Source organism: Cibotium barometz, chromosome 24 (genome assembly GCF_041138505.1).
Source record: "Cibotium barometz isolate CiBa-2024 chromosome 24, ASM4113850v1, whole genome shotgun sequence".
NCBI classification, from domain to species: domain Eukaryota; kingdom Viridiplantae; phylum Streptophyta; class Polypodiopsida; order Cyatheales; family Cibotiaceae; genus Cibotium; species Cibotium barometz.
Genome location: NC_141069.1, coordinates 11,120,562 through 11,137,333, shown reverse-complemented (window position 1 = coordinate 11,137,333; position 16,772 = coordinate 11,120,562).

The window sequence follows — 16,772 nt, the reverse complement described above, 5'->3', positions numbered from 1 at the left end:
TGCCTTAATAACTTGTGAGAGTGATAGAGATGCCAAATTTAGGGGTTCATGTTAGAGGACACTGTTTGACCTTGTGGGGACCAAATTGACTCCTAGCATCGCCTATCACCCAAAAATGGATGGGCAAATAGAGAGAGTTAATAAGTGAGTGGACATGTATTGAGACACTATTGCCATGACACTCAACATGCATGGGATGATTGGTTGCCTTTTGGCACAATTTTCTTATAAAATAGTACAAATTACTTGAGAATTGGAGTGTCATCTTTTAAGGCCATCTATGGATAGCGAGTGTACCAATGGCCGTCAGTAAAGAAGATGTTACAAAGCGAAATGCAAGGAATAAGGCTCAAATGATGAAAACACTTCTACAACAATCCAAGGACAATTTAAAGCTTGCTTAAAGGAGTATGAAGCAATACCATAGGAGATTTGTGGAGCTCAAAGAAGGGGATTGGGTGATTTTATACATTCCCGAATCAAGATATGCATCTCTCAAGGGTAATACCAACACCAAATTGGCTCATAGATATTATGGTCCATACAAAGTGCAGAGAAGAGTGGGGCAAGTGACTTACAAGTTGATGCTACCGGCAACTACATGTATGCATGATGTGTTCCAAGTCTCTCAATTGAAAGCATTTGTTCCATTAGATGATCTCGATCATTGATGTCTAAGAGATCTAAGTCATCCAAGTTTGGGAGAGCTTGGCCCCATCGAAGAAAGAACCATATGGATTTGAGTTGGTCATATTGGATTTGAGGCAGCTGCATTAATTGAACGTGAATCGACATGGTTGGCTTTGTGTAGGGCATGATCGTTGAAGGGCGAAAGATCGCCACTATTGATCATGCATGCATCTTGCTTGTGAAAAATAATATTCATAGTTAACATTTCTATAGATTTAACAATTTAGAATTACTTTGCATCAATCAAATATGACATGTCTCTTGTATATACATTTCTTGTCCTAATGAAGACTGTGTTGGTGGGTAGCATAGGGCATCAAGTATCATCCCCCTTTCCCTGCAGAGGTAAGTCATCTCATAATGCATTTGTCCTCATAAGTTTTTAATGAGGGGTTAGAAGTGTGACCATAGTTTCTCTCCCTTTATTTAAATGGTTTGAAATGTATTCTTAATTTTAAAATTATAAATGAATCTTCTATAGGCAATAATTTCATAAATTTATGTGTTAATATTTATTCTATATATCGTATTTATAAATATAATATTTTTTTACATACACAAATGAAATGGTTTTAAGAGTTTCAATTTAATGAAAGTGATATACATTAAAGAATATTGTTTAAATTATAATGTTTTTTTAATAACATAATGGATAGTAAGGATTGTGTTGTCAAGTGTTCTTTGAAAGTGGAGGATAAAGGTGTTTGTATAATTTCTTTGAAGTCTCAATGTGATGGAATGAGGCATCATAGGAGGAATTTTATATATGCTTAGTTAACGCATGTGCTCTGAGGCGTCCTTTTTAAATATAAATTTTTAATGCTACAAGGATAAGTGACGCCAAACTACTTGAGAGAGAACTGAGCTTAAGAGAATAATTGCATGTATTTCTCATTTATCCTTAAGGCCGCCCTGGCTCTATAATGTTTCTCTCTCTCTCATTTACAGGGGCCTAGCTTTATATAATGTTTGTTTCTTTCTCATTTACGAGGGCCGAGCTCTATAATGTGTTGATGGATGGGAGTCATACTAGGAATTTTTGGGACATTGTATCAAGGTGTTAACAAGGATTAATCAAAACTTCTCTTTTATTCGACATGCCAACCTACATACTCATGGCATGAGCAGGTCTGCTCTCCCGGTTCAAACCAAACCTTCAGTGGTGCATCTACACAACTATGTCTCACAATAACCCAAACTCTCACTTATGTAGTGATAACTACACCATAAATAGCTAACTCGCCACCACCACTAAGCTTGTTTCATCAATCCAAAAACCCTAGCCAGGTATCAACTTGTTAATCCCCAATCTTGAGCCCCCCCTAACCCTCTAGGATTAGTTAATCTCATTCCTTCCGTAAGACAATCTGTGCAACATGTGTTCAAATTACATGGAATGCCTTAATAACTTGTGAGAGGGATAGAGATGCCAAATTTACGGGTTCATGTTACAGGACACTGTTTGACCTTGTGGGGACCAAATTGACTCCTAGCATTGCCTATCACCCAAAAATGGATGGGCAAATAGAGAGAGTAAATAACTGAGTGTCCATGTATTGAGACACTATTGCCATGACACTCAACATGCATGGGATGATTGGTTGCCTTTTGGCACAATTTTCTTATAAAATAGTACAAATCATTTGAGAATTGGAGTGTCATCTTTTAAGGCCATCTATGGATAGCGAGTGTACCAATGGCGATCAATAAAGAAGAGGTTACAAATCGAAATGCAAAGAATGAGGCTCAAATGATGAAAACACTTCTACAACAATCCAAGGACAATTTAAAGCTTGCTTAAAGGAGTATGAAGCAATACCATGGGAGATTTGTGGAGCTCAAAGAAGGGGATTGGGTGCGTTTATACATTCCCAAATCAAGATATGCATCTCTCAAGGGTAATACCAACACCAAATGGGCTCATAGATATTATGGTCCATACAAAGTGCAGAGAAGAGTTGGGCAAGTGATTTACAAGTTAATGCTACCGGCAACTACATGTATGCATGATGTGTTCTGTGATATCCCTGTCCCTACCACGCAATGGATTCGGGGTGCTAGCAGTGGAAGTAGCACTTCTTGCACGGGGCAGGGTCCCACACTCGGGGCCTCGTCCCCACGGATATCCGGACAAGAGACTAATCCATCGGTTTTTCCAAAACCAAACCCGGAAAGCACGGGCGATTCCACCAGGATAACTCTTTACTCTAACGTAGTCAAGACCATTACTGATCAAGCTGATCGGACTACACCTATAATGATACTCGGTCAGATCAAGGAAGAAACTTGCACTTGGAGCATTGGGATCAATGCTTTTTTCCCCATCAAGAGGCACAGCCGTTGATTCCTATCCATATAACAATTACTATCCGAGATTTACTTTATCTATCGTAATAAGAGAAATTGAGTCTCGATTTATGGCGGATCCGTCAGTCCAGCCTAACCCCATCCAGTCCCATGGGTTAGCCAACCACCCAACCACTGTAGTGATAGGATCCAATCAGGAATTTGGTTAGGTTTTGTCCCGGGTACCAGGGAAAAGAGTTCCCAGGCCCCCTAGCCGGAAGTTCAGGCAAACATAAAACTAGTCACACCACTTACACACCCAATATGAAATTGCCTTTTTCTCAGCATCAACTAACTTTAAAACAATCCTTTAATGAAACCATTATGTCACTGATGACAATCCTCAAAATCTCTGGTTGAATCCATATTTCTAACCATTCATTCATCGGTGTACTTATGGCATCATTGGCAACAAGAACGCTCACCACCTGTTCACTCAGGGGCCTTTTCAATAGTTCCTAACTCATAGTACCCGACAATATTTCCACATATAAAAATCAAGATGGAATCCTTGTTGAAGATCAGCAAGATCAATCAACAGATCCATATAAGAGAGCCATGGACTCATCCGTTGAGGACCAGCAAGGTCAATCAACCAGATCCATGCCCGGTTTCAGAAAACAACTCTTACTCCTTGTTCCAATATCTTCCATGACGCACGTATGGGTATCTTTGACGACCCAAAGCCCGAGCACCGTATGGTAAGCACCCTCTAGGATCCTTCACAGGTGACCTAGCGCTTCACTCATAGGCTCCTTCCTTGGTCCCTCATCCACCGTATCAGAAGCTCACCATTTAAATCGAACCGAGGCTGGTCAAGACCTCGGTCGACCTTGCTACGCGAGACGTTCTCCATTGACTCTCCGTCAGCAGTTGCAACTTTATCAGTTAGGTCTCCATGACCTTAATCCACAAGACGGTCAAAATGCTTCCCTAGCATTCTTGACATAAAACAGTCATTTACAAACAGGTCACAAAATACAGTTTCTATATCAAACTCTCGTCTTTCCACATTATCCCTCATCAGTCCACACTTATTCCACATTCCATTCATATGTGTACTCATTCTCATCCATTCACTCATATGGATGACACATTATTTCACATACACATTCACATTCATTATTCTACACACATCCATGTTCGTACATCCACATCATACATCCAATCCCATATCCGCATTCATACATACACATCCATATCCACATCCATACATCCACATCCACATCCACATTCACATCCATACATCCACATCTACATGCATACATCCATTTTCACATCCTCATTCATACATCCACATCCACATACATACATCCACATCCGTATCTACATCCATACATCCACATCCACATCCACATTCACATCCATACATCCACATCTACATGCATACATCCATTTTCACATCCGCATTCATACATCCACATCCACATCCACATTCACATCCATACATCCACATCTGCATGCATACATCCATTTTCACATCCTCATTCATACATCCACATCCACATACATACATCCACATCTGATCTACATCCATACATCCACATCCACATTCACATCCATACATCCACATCTACATGCATACATCCATTTTCACATCCTCATTCATACATCCACATCCACATACATACATCCACATCCGTATCTACATCCATACATCCACATCCACATCCACATTCACATCCATACATCCACATCTACATGCATACCTCCATTTTCACATCCTCATTCATACATCCACATCCACATACATACATCCACATCCTAAGTCATCCCATACTCATTCTTATCACATCTCATATAACTCTTAACTCATCCTATCACATCTCATACGCATCTTATCACATCCTAATTTCTATTTATAGAATACAAGAGAATTCTTATATTTGATATAAGATTTCTTTACGCATCTATTTATGCATAAATTCCATTTTAAGGAGAATAACACTTTCGAAATAAAAATCAATCTTTTGTGCATCTTCCTATGCACAAATTCATTTTAAATGAGAATGACACTTTTGAATTAAAAATCAATCTTTTATGCATAATTCTAATTTAGTAGAAACTACACTTTTAGAATAAAAGAATTTCTTTTATGCATCTAATTTATGCATAAAATTATTTATGATGAAAATCACTCTTTTGAATTAAAAATAAAATTCTTTATGCATCTTTCTATGCATAAAATAAGAATTAATAAAAATAATACTTTTTGGATTAATTTAAATTCTTTATGCATCTATCCATGCATAAATCCAATTTAGTAGGAATTACACTTTTTGAATAAAAAATTTCTCTTATGCATCTTATTTAAGCATAAAATCCATTTATGATGAAAATCACTCTTTTGAATTAAAAATAAAATTCTTTATGCGTCTTTCTATGCATAAAATAAGAACTAATAAAAATAACACTTTTTGGATTAATTTAAATTCTTTATGCATCTATCCATGCATAAATCCAATTTAGTAGGAATTACACTTTTAGAATAAAAGAATTTCTCTTATGCATCTTATTTATGCATAAATTTCATTTATGATGAAAATCACACTTTTCATATAAAAATTATATCCTTTATGCATACAATTCATTTATGATGAAAATCATTCTTTTAATATAAAAGAATTTCTTTTATGCGCATCTAATTTATGCATAAAATCATTTATGAGAAAAAAATCTCACTTTTATAATAAAGTATTTCTAGTATACATTTTTCTATGCCTAGAATGAAAATTAACCCTTTAAGAATACTCATACGATGGGGATTACTCTTTTTAACATAAAATTTAATTACTAGAAATATTCTTTTTCTTAATTCATCAATTATGCATAACATAAAAATCAATTTCTCCATGATTACAATAAAATTCTTTCAATTAATCTAGGATGATAATTCCTAGAATATGGTAGGAAGTCCTCTTTTCATGCTTTGAATGAAATTATTTTATGTGTAATTTTTACAAAAATTTTGTCATAGCTCCACTGCTATGACTGATAAATCTTAATTATTTTAAAGGATAAAGCTTATCATTAAGGAAATGATTAGAATGATCCCTAATTGGATCATTAACCCATAGTGGATTGAATCATCAATATTCATGAAATACATAAACTAAAAGCATAGAAAAAAGCCATTAATTTAGCCTCAAGCATAGATTAATCTTGGATTAAGGAAAAGCTTTATGAAAAGCTTCATTTGGATTGAGAATAGGTCATGAGTATGACCATTTCTTGAGTGAGAGAGAGAAATTACATAAAAACCATTAGAATTAAGCATAAATGGAAATTTATGTAATTCTTTACTATCATTCATCAATTAACTTCAATAGCATTCATCAATTTATGTAATTATTTACTACCATTCATCAATTAACTTCAATAGCATTCATAAACCATTCCAATTAAGCTTCGCAAGCTTGAGAGGGGTTGAGAAGAGAGAAACATTGAGAAATTTTAGAAAAGATCAAAATTCACCATTTACCTTACAAATTGCTTGGTTCTTTGTTCACGGTAGAGGCCCCCAACCAATCAATTGGTTTAGTATGTTGATGGAGCCACCAATGGGGATTGAAGAAAGAGGGAGGCTCCAATTTCTTCAATTTGGAGAGAATTTTAGAGAATAGTAAAAATTAGCATTATTTCAGCATAATTCTAGTATAGTAAAATTCTCTTATTTTTTTCAAAGGACTCATGTTCTATTTATAGCAGAGGGAGGCTCTAACCAAGACCAACTGATTTCTAGAATTTTCTAGATTTCAGTTTGGTTGAATTTGGACTGGATTTGGACCCAATTTGGTTCCTTTTTGATTTGGTTTTGATTCGGTTGATCCAAGAGAGAGGAGAGATAAAAATATCACATTATTTTTGAGTTTAAGACTCATTCAAACATGAGAAGTAGGCGCCTCATTCATGAGGGGGAAATCCCCATGCAGAGGTGTCAAAAATGCATCATTACTTCTAAATATCTCCCCTTTTTAACTATTAGCCTTGTCCTTAGTCAACTCTTTTTATGTGAGTATTTACTCATTTTTGGGGGATTTTTCTTTTATTTCTTTATTTATCTCTTCCTTACATTTGGATGAATCTTATTGGTCCATAGGAACCTTAATTTAAATTTTCAAAAAAATCTTCACCCTTAGGATAATGCCTCTTGAACAGATTATACTTAATTTCTAATGCACCTTCTGAAAATCTTTCTGAATTTCCGTTTCAGGGGAACTTATTTTAATAAGATGAGATATTTTTCTATCCAAAAATATTAAAAATCTGAATATTCTCTCTCTAGAATATTTTCTCTCTCTAGGTTAAAACAGTTGGAAACAAGATCTTTTATATTTCTAAAGAGGGATTTAATTACACGGGAAGATGCTGGACATCTTGAGAGGCTGGGGAGGAATCTTACACGTTCCAAGTCTCTCAATTGAAAGCATATGTTCCGTTAGATGATCTTGATCTCGTTGATGTCTAAGAGATCTAAGTCATCCAAGTTTGGGAGAGCTTGGTCCCATCGAAGAAAGAACCATATGGATTTGAGTTGGTCATATTGGATTTGCGGCACTTGCATTAATTGAAGGTGAATCGACATCGTTGGCTTTGTGTAGGGTGGCATGACCGTTGAAGGGCGAAAGATCGCCGCTATTGATCATGCATGCATCTTGCTTGTGAAAAAATATATTCATAGTTAACATTTCTATAGATTTAACAATTTAGAATTAGTTTGCATGAATCAAATATTGTCTCTTGTATATACATTTCTTGTCCTGAAGACTGTGTTGGATAGCATGGTGCATCAAGTACCATCCCCCTTTCCCTGAAGAGGTAAGTCATCTCATAACGCATTTGTCCTCACATAAGTTTTTAATGAGGGGTTAAAAGTGTGACCATAGTTTCTCTCCCTTTATTTAAATGGTTTGAAATGTTTAGGGTGTACAAAATATAAACTTGAGTGAATTTTTTTAGTTGAACTTAGTATAAATTTGAGTGTATTCTTAGATTTGAAATTATAAATGAATCTTCTATAGGCAATAATTTCATAAATTTATGTGTAAATATTTATTCTATATATCATATTTATAAATATAATGCTTTTTTACATACACAAATGAAATGGTTTTAAGAGTTTCAATTTAATGAAACTGATATACATTAAAGAATATTGCTTAAATTATAATATTATTTTTTAAAAACATAATGGATAGCAAGGATTGTGTTGTCAACAAGTGTTCTTTGAAAGTGGAGGATAAAGGTGTTTGTATAATTTCTTTGAAGTCTCAATGTGGTGGAATGAGGCATCTTAGGAGGAATTCAATATATGCTTAGGTAACGCATGTGTCTGAGGCGTCCTTTTTAAATATAAATTTTTAATGCTACAAGGATAAGAGACGCCCAAACTACTTGAGAGAGAACTGAGCTTAAGAGAATAATTGCATGTATTTCTCATTTATCCTTAAGGCCCTGGCTCTATAATGTTTCTCTCTCTCTCTCATTTACAAGGGCCTAGCTCTATATAATGTTTGTTTCTTTCTCATTTACGAGGGCCGAGCTCTATAATGTGTTGATGGATGGGAGTCATACTAGGAATTTTGCGACATTGTATCAAGGTGTTAGCAAGGATTAATCAAAACTTCTCTTTTATTCGACATGCCAACCTACATACTCGCCATGTGCATGGCATGAGCAGGTCTGCTATCCCGGTTCAAACCAAACCTTCAGTGGTGCATCTACACAACTATGTCTCACAATAACCCAAACTCTCACTTATGTAGTGATAACTACACCATAAATAGCTAACTCGCCACCACCATTAATCTTGTTTCATCAATCCAAAAACCCTAGCCAGGTATCAACTTGTTAATCCCCAATCTTGAGCCCCCCCTAACCCTCTAGGATTAGTTAATCTCATTCCTTGCGTAAGACAATCTGTGCAACATGTGTTCAAATTACATGGAATGCCTTAATAACTTGTGAGAGTGATAGAGATGCCAGATTTACGAGTTCATGTTAGAGGACACTGTTTGACCTTGTGGGGACCAAATTGACTCCTAGCATTGCCTATCACCCAAAAATGGATGGTCAAATAGAGAGAGTTAATGAGTGAGTGTCCATGTATTGAGACACTATTGCCATGACACAAGGATAAGAGATGCCCAAACTACTTTTGAGAGAGAACTGAGCTTAAGAGAATAATTGCATATATTTCTCATTTATCCTTAAGGCCCTGGCTCTAAAATGTTTCTCTCTCTCTCTCATACCCAAGGACCTAGCTCTATATAATGTTTGTTTCTTTCTCATTTACAAGGGCCAGCTCTATAATGTGTTGATGGTGGGAGTCATACTAGGAAGCAAGGATTAATCAAAACTTCTCTTTTATTCGACATGCCAACCTACATACTCGCCATGTGCATGGCATGAGCAGGTCTGCTCTCCCGGTTCAAAAACCAAACCTTCACTAGTGCATCTATACAACTATGTCTCACAATAACCCAAACTCTCACTTATGTAGTGATAACTACACCATAAATAGCTAACTCGCCACCACCATTAACCTTGTTTCATGAATCCAAAAACCCTAGCCAGGTATCAACTTGTTAATCCCCAATCTTGAGCCCCTCCTAACCCTCTAGGATTAGTTAATCTCATTCCTTCCGTAAGACAATCTGTGCAACATGTGTTCAAATTACATGGAATGCCTTAACAACTTGTGAGAGTGATAGAGATGCCAAATTTATGGGTTCATGTTAGAGGACACTGTTTGACCTTGTGGGGACCAAATTGACTCCTAGCATCGCCTATCACCCAAAAATGGATGGGAAAATAGAGAGAGTTAATAAGTGAGTGTCCATGTATTGAGACATTATTGCCATGACACTTAACATGCATGGGATGATTGGTTGCCTTTTGGCACAATTTTCTTATAAAATAGTACAAATCATTTGGGAATTGGAGTGTCATCTTTTAAGGCCATCTATGGATAGCGAGTGTACCAACAATGACGATCAATAAAGAAGAGGTTACAAACCGAAATGCAAAGATTGAGGCTCAAATGATGAAAACACTTCTACAACGATCCAAGGAAAATTTAAAGCTTGCTTAAAAGAGTATGAAGCAATACCATGGGAGATTTGTGGAGCTCAAAGAAGGGGATTGGGTGCTTTTATACATTCCCGAATCAAGATATGCATCTCTCAAGGGTAATACCAACACCAAATTGGCTCATAGATATTATGGTCCATACAAAGTGCAGAGAAGAGTGGGGCAAGTGACTTACAAGTTGATGCTACCGGCAACTACATGTATGCATGATGTGTTCCAAGTCTCTCAATTGAAAGCATATGTTCTTTTAGATGATCTCGATCATTGATGTCTAAGAGATCTAACTCATCCAAGTTTTGGGGAGCTTGGCCCCATCGAAGAAAGAACCATATGGATTTGAGTTGGTCATATTGGATTTGAGGCAGCTGCATTAATTGAAGGCGAATCGTTGGCTTTGTGTAGGGCATGATCGTTGAAGGGCGAAAGATCGCCGCTATTGATCATGCATGCATCTTGCTTGTGAAAAATAATATTCATAGTTAACATTTCTATAGATTTAACAACTTAGAAATAGTTTTTGCATAAATCAAATATGACATGTCTCTTGTATATACTTTTCTTGTCCTGAAGACTGTGTTGGTGGGTAGCATGGGGCATCGAGTATCATCCCCCTTTCCCTGAAGAGTTAAGTCATCTCATAATGCATTTGTCCTCATAAGTTTTTAATGAGGGGTTAAAAGTGTGACCATAGTTTCTCTCCCTTTATTTAAATGGTTTGAAATGTTTAGGGTGTACAAAATATAAACTTGAGTGATTCTTTTTAGTTCCCCCTAAACCTCTAGGATTAAATACTCTCATTCCTTCCGTAAGACAATCTTTGCAACATGTGTTCAAATTACATGGAATGCCTTAATAACTTGTGAGAGTGATAGAGATGCCAAATTTACGAGTTCATGTTAGAGGACACTGTTTGACCTTGTGGGGACCAAATTGACTCCTAGCATCACCTATCACCCAAAAATGGATGGGCAAATAGAAAGAGTTAATAAGTGAGTGGACATGTATTGAGACACTATTGCCATGACACTCAACATGCATGGGATGATTGGTTGCCTTTTGGCACAATTTTCTTATAAAATAGTACAAATCATTTGAGAATTGGAGTGTCGTCTTTTAAGGCCATCTATGGATAGCGAGTGTACCAATGGCGATCAATAAAGAAGAGGTTACAAACCGAAATGCAAAGAATGAGGCCCAAATGATGAAAACACTTCTACAACGATCCAAGGAAAATTTATAGCTTGCTTAAAGGAGTATAAAGCAATACCATGGGAGATTTGTGGAGCTCAAAGAAGGGGATTAGGTGCTTTTATACATTCCCGAATCAAGATATGCATCTCTCAAGGGTAATACCAACACCAAATTGGCTCATAGATATTATGGTCCATACAAAGTGTAGAGAAGAGTGGGGCAAGTGACTTACAAGTTGATGCTACCGGCAACTACATGTATGCATGATGTGTTTCAAGTCTCTCAATTGAAAGCATATGTTCTATTGGATGATCTCGATCGTTGATGTCTAAGAGATCTAAGTCATCCAAGTTTGGGGGAGCTTGGCCCCATCGAAGAAAGAACCATATGGATTTGAGTTGGTCATATTGGATTTGAGGCAGCTGCATTAATTGAACGTGAATCGATATCGTTGGCTTTGTGTAGGGCATGACTGTTGAAGGGCGAAAGATTGCCGCTATTGATCATGCATGCATCTTGCTTGTGAAAAAACATATTCATAGTTAACATTTCTATAGATTTAACAATTTAGAATTAGTTTGCATGAATCAAATATTGTCTCTTGTATATACATTTCTTGTCCTGAAGACTATGTTGGGTAGCATGGGGCATCAAGTATCATCCCTTTCCCTAAAGAGGTAAGTCATCTCATAATGCATTTGTCCTCTCATAAGTTTTTAATGAGGGGTTAAAAGTGTGACCATAGTTTCTCTCCCTTTATTTAAATTATTTCAAATGTTTAGGGTGTACAAAATATAAACTTGAGTGATTTTTTTTAGTTGAACTTAGTATAAATTTGAGTGTATTCTTAATTTTAAAATTATAAATGAATCTTCTATAGGCAATAATTTCATAAATTTATGTGTAAATATTCATTCTATATATCATATTTATAAATATAATGTTTTTTTACATACACAAATGAAATGGTTTTAAGAGTTTCAATTTAATGAAAGTGATATACATTAAAGAATATTGTTTAAATTATAATGTTATTTTTTATAAACATAATGGATAGCAAGGATTGTGTTGTCAAGTGTTCTTTGGAGAAGTGGAGGATAAAGGTGTTCATATAATTTCTTTGAAGTCTCAATGTGGTGGAATGAGGTATCATAGGAGGAATTCAATATATGCTTAGTTAACGCATGTGCTCTGAGGTGTCCTTTTTAAATATAAATTTCTCTCTCTCTCTCTCTCTCTCTCTCTCTCTCTCTCTCTCTCTCTCTCTCTCTCTTATGGAGTTACACGACCAACCACATCAGTAGCATGGATATCTATGGATATGACATCAAAAAGCCTAATCTACTGTCCAAAAACTCTGAATTGCTATTAAGAAATCTAATTTTCAACGTAAAAAAATAACAAATCTCTAACGTCAATGAAAACCCTAGCTTGCGACCGGTTCTTCTCACATGAAAGTGTGTTTTGTACGAGCGATTTGCAGATTTGGTTGCCTTAAAAGTGTTTCTAGACTTTTGATTTTGTGAAAGAGGCTTTCTGTGTACACACTTGTTTGTGTGTGAAGATCACTTGTGAAGAGCTTTTGTGAAGACCTTGAAGACTCCATGTATGGTATGGACTGTGTGGAGATTGATCTCTCATGCATGGTGGAAGATATCAAGGGATTCTTATGCATGGTCAAAGGATCTCTATGAACCTTATGGATGGGAACCACAGAGGCCTGTTAAAACCCTAAAATATCTCTAGATAATTGTTATGCATAAACATGCTTAAATCAGGCATAAACTCATCCACCCGACCACCCCCGAGCCCAAGGGATGCACACATGAATTTTAATGAAGTACATCATACCTTTACCTTGATGTCCCATACCATCAAGAGGTATAACACAAATCCAATAGCATGAAGCTATAGTGTGAAATGGTAGGTGAGTAGTTATGATCCTCTACAGAAGAGAACATAACATAACCTAGCCTCAAGATAACATCAAGAGACCATAGCCTAAGCCCTTCTTTGAGTGTGCCCCATGCCCCTATTATATAGAAGGGCCCTCAAGTGACTCTTGACTCTCCATCTCCCATGTGTGACCCTTGGATGCCTGACCCTAACCTTAACCCTTAAGGTTAGTCCTAACCCATGCTCCCATGCTCACAAGCCTAATGTGGGTTAGCCTCCTAGTATATGCACACATAATGTGTATATAACATACTTTCCCTCTCTCAAAACATTGCTTTCTTGCAAAATGAAAAGGAGAACTGCACTGAACAATCTCAACCGACTTCCAAGTCGAATCCTCTATTTCCCTATCTTTTCACCTAATTTTAACCTCAGGGATTAGTCAACTACAAAGTTTTATTTCCCTGAATTCAAGTACCTTATCAGGCTCATGTGGAACATAGGATAATTCTTGTGAGGAGTAACTATGTTATCCTCACCTCCCAGTTTCCCTTTCAATCTATTGATATGAAAGACTGGATAAACTCTAACATGTGGAGGTAGTTTAAGTTCATACGCAACCGTGCTAATCCGATGTATAAATCGAAATGGACCACAATATCTAGGAGATAAATTCAAGCATTTTTCATTTAACAAAGTCTGAGAATCTTTAGAACTTTTAAATAAACCAATGCTCCTAGTTCAAAAGACCAAATTGAGCGTCCTCTATTAGCATAGAACCATGGCCTATCCTGGGCACTCCTGATAGAATCTCGAGCTTCGGTCAGCATTTCCTGCATATCACGCAAGAAATCCCTCGATGCATCAAGCTCGATGTTCTTAAGACTGACATCAATAGCTGCCTTGGGTTGATACCCATACATAAGCATGAATGGACTAAAACCAATAGCCATATGTTTAAAACTATTATAGGTAAATTACATCATTGGAAGATATTTTTTCTAATTTGATGCTTTTCCAGAGACATATGCACGAAGCATATCCTCTACAATCTAATTCATATGCTTTGTTTGCCCATCAAACGGATGATCAGAGGAACTCATACTCAAAGTAGTTTCCTCATTGTAAACCATTCGGAATAAAGTAGAAAAACATGGCATTATAACAGCAGGAACTAGGTATCTATCGACGGCCCAATGTACCCCACATCTGCTCATGGAATTATCGGTGTCCCGAGTTACCCATATCAACATAGAGAGTCATCAACGTCTCTTGAGTCACATATGTCCATCCGTAAACCATCATCTTGACTGTATAAATCACCTAAAGTACAGAACTAGAGAAAGAAATACCAACAAAGGAAAAATCCAAATTTCCTTAATCCGAACACAACAAGATAAACTCGTTGAACTCTAAAGAAAGAGATTTCAACAAGTGAAAATGCCAAGGAGATTACACTCATCAATACATGCAGGCTATATATAAAAGAAGTTTATCTAGAGAATGTCCACACAACAACTTTAAATGAATTCAGAAAATGAGATTGTCTTTGAATGTTGAGGTCAACATGCTAAGTGATGTAAGCAAAGCAACAATCTTGAGCAAAGCAAGGCAACAATCTTGAGCCCAAATTATCCCATAAGATAATATATGTGAGGGATCGCTAGCATCCCATACCACCATGATACCACCCATAGATACCTTATTAATTTAAAATTCCCTAGTATGTCGTCTAGGAAATATGAATAAAATCCTATATAAAAGAAATAAGATGGCCTTATCCTAGACTTTCACATACTAAAACCTGTCTCTATATTCCTGAGACTACATCAAGGAATAACTCTTTTTGAGTACATCATTAGAAAAGAATTTTGAATTATTGGCGCCTTTCTAATGATAACTATCCAATAAAGACACTAAAGATAGGGTAGAAAAATAACTCACCTAGATACATAAGCAATTAGGTATCCAAGTTGGAATATGTACAAGAGTACAAGCAATATACTCCAAAATTATGTGCAAAAAACGAAGGCAAATGCTACCCTCAAAGAACATGAAATTATCCAAAAGATCAAAAGATCCTTATGAAACCATGGATAAAAGCATAGAAGCTCCAATCCATGAAAACTATAGTTGATCATAACAATCAATGCATGCCATCTAATGGTCATTAATCATGCCAAAAGAAGCATTAAAATTGGTGGCCAACTCATCAATCCGGAGTATATGAACGTGTTGTTATTCAAAACTTGGAAAACATCCAATAATATCCACCAAAATAAACCGATCAACTAACCCATGATAGAATTTGTTGTAGGCCTAAGAAATTAAGCATAGACCATACTTAAAAAAGTGTAAAATAAATTATCATGGAAAAGTGTCAAAGGTGAAACACACTTTGAACGCAAATTATAGCCATCATTGAAGAATTTAAGGAACATGTCCAAAAAGAATGGCTAAACAATGGTAAAAAATCATGCAAACATCGTTTAGAATTAATCCAAACAGAAATAACTATTAATAAGAGGTATAATCGTATTAATAATAATGTGAATAACCTGCATCTATCTAATGTCAGCACGTGAAAACGTACTTCAACATTAAATAACCCTCGAAAATATGAAATTCTCGAGAAAAAAAAAATCATGATTTTTTCTAAAATTTTTCCTAATTTTATAGGGCCTCAAAATATGCTAATTTTGAATTCCACCAAACCTATCTTATGGCATTCCAATCTATATTTTTCCAGAAACTTTTTAGCAATTAAATTTACCAAAATACCATTGATATTTAAAAAATACCAATTTCTAGGATTTCTAAAAATAATTTCTAGAATATTCCTAATTTTTCTTGAGAATCCTATCGTTCACAAAATTTCCAATTCTGCCCGACAATTCTCAAATCCAATGAAAATTTATAATTTTAATCGATTTTCTAATTTTTTAGGTCAAAAAATATACTTTTAAAGGAATTTGAATGGTCACGGGGGCCCGAATGAACACACAACATGCCAATCACCAACCCCACATTTTCTAGAAATTTAAAATAACCTTTATCTAATTTTTTACTAATTTTCAAGAATTTTTTAAAATTTTTAATTTACCCCAAACGCATTTAGAATACGAACGGTCAAAAAATCCCAATCGTTTTCCCAAAATACGGAAAGCCAAAAGTTTCGGGAAAATGAAAAGACCCAAAAAAAAAGGAATGTGAAAGGTCAAAAGTTTTCGGAATTCGAAAGGTCAAAAGATTTTCCGGAATTCGGAAAGCCAAAAGGTTTCCTGGGAATGTAGAAAGCCAAGAGATTTCAAGAAGATAAATTGAGAAATTTTTCAGAGATTTTTTTTCTCCCAAATCTCATATTTTATCTATTTTTCTAGCTTTTTTTTAAAGCTTTTTTAAAAGCTTTTTTTATAAAAAAAAAAGAAATCTCTTTTTTTAGATTTTTAACTTTAAAAAAATAAAATAATAAACCTTTTATTTTAAAAGCTTTAATACAAAGCTTTACGAAAAATTTCTAAGGGGGAGGGCATTTTTTCGCCCGACGGCTGCTGTGC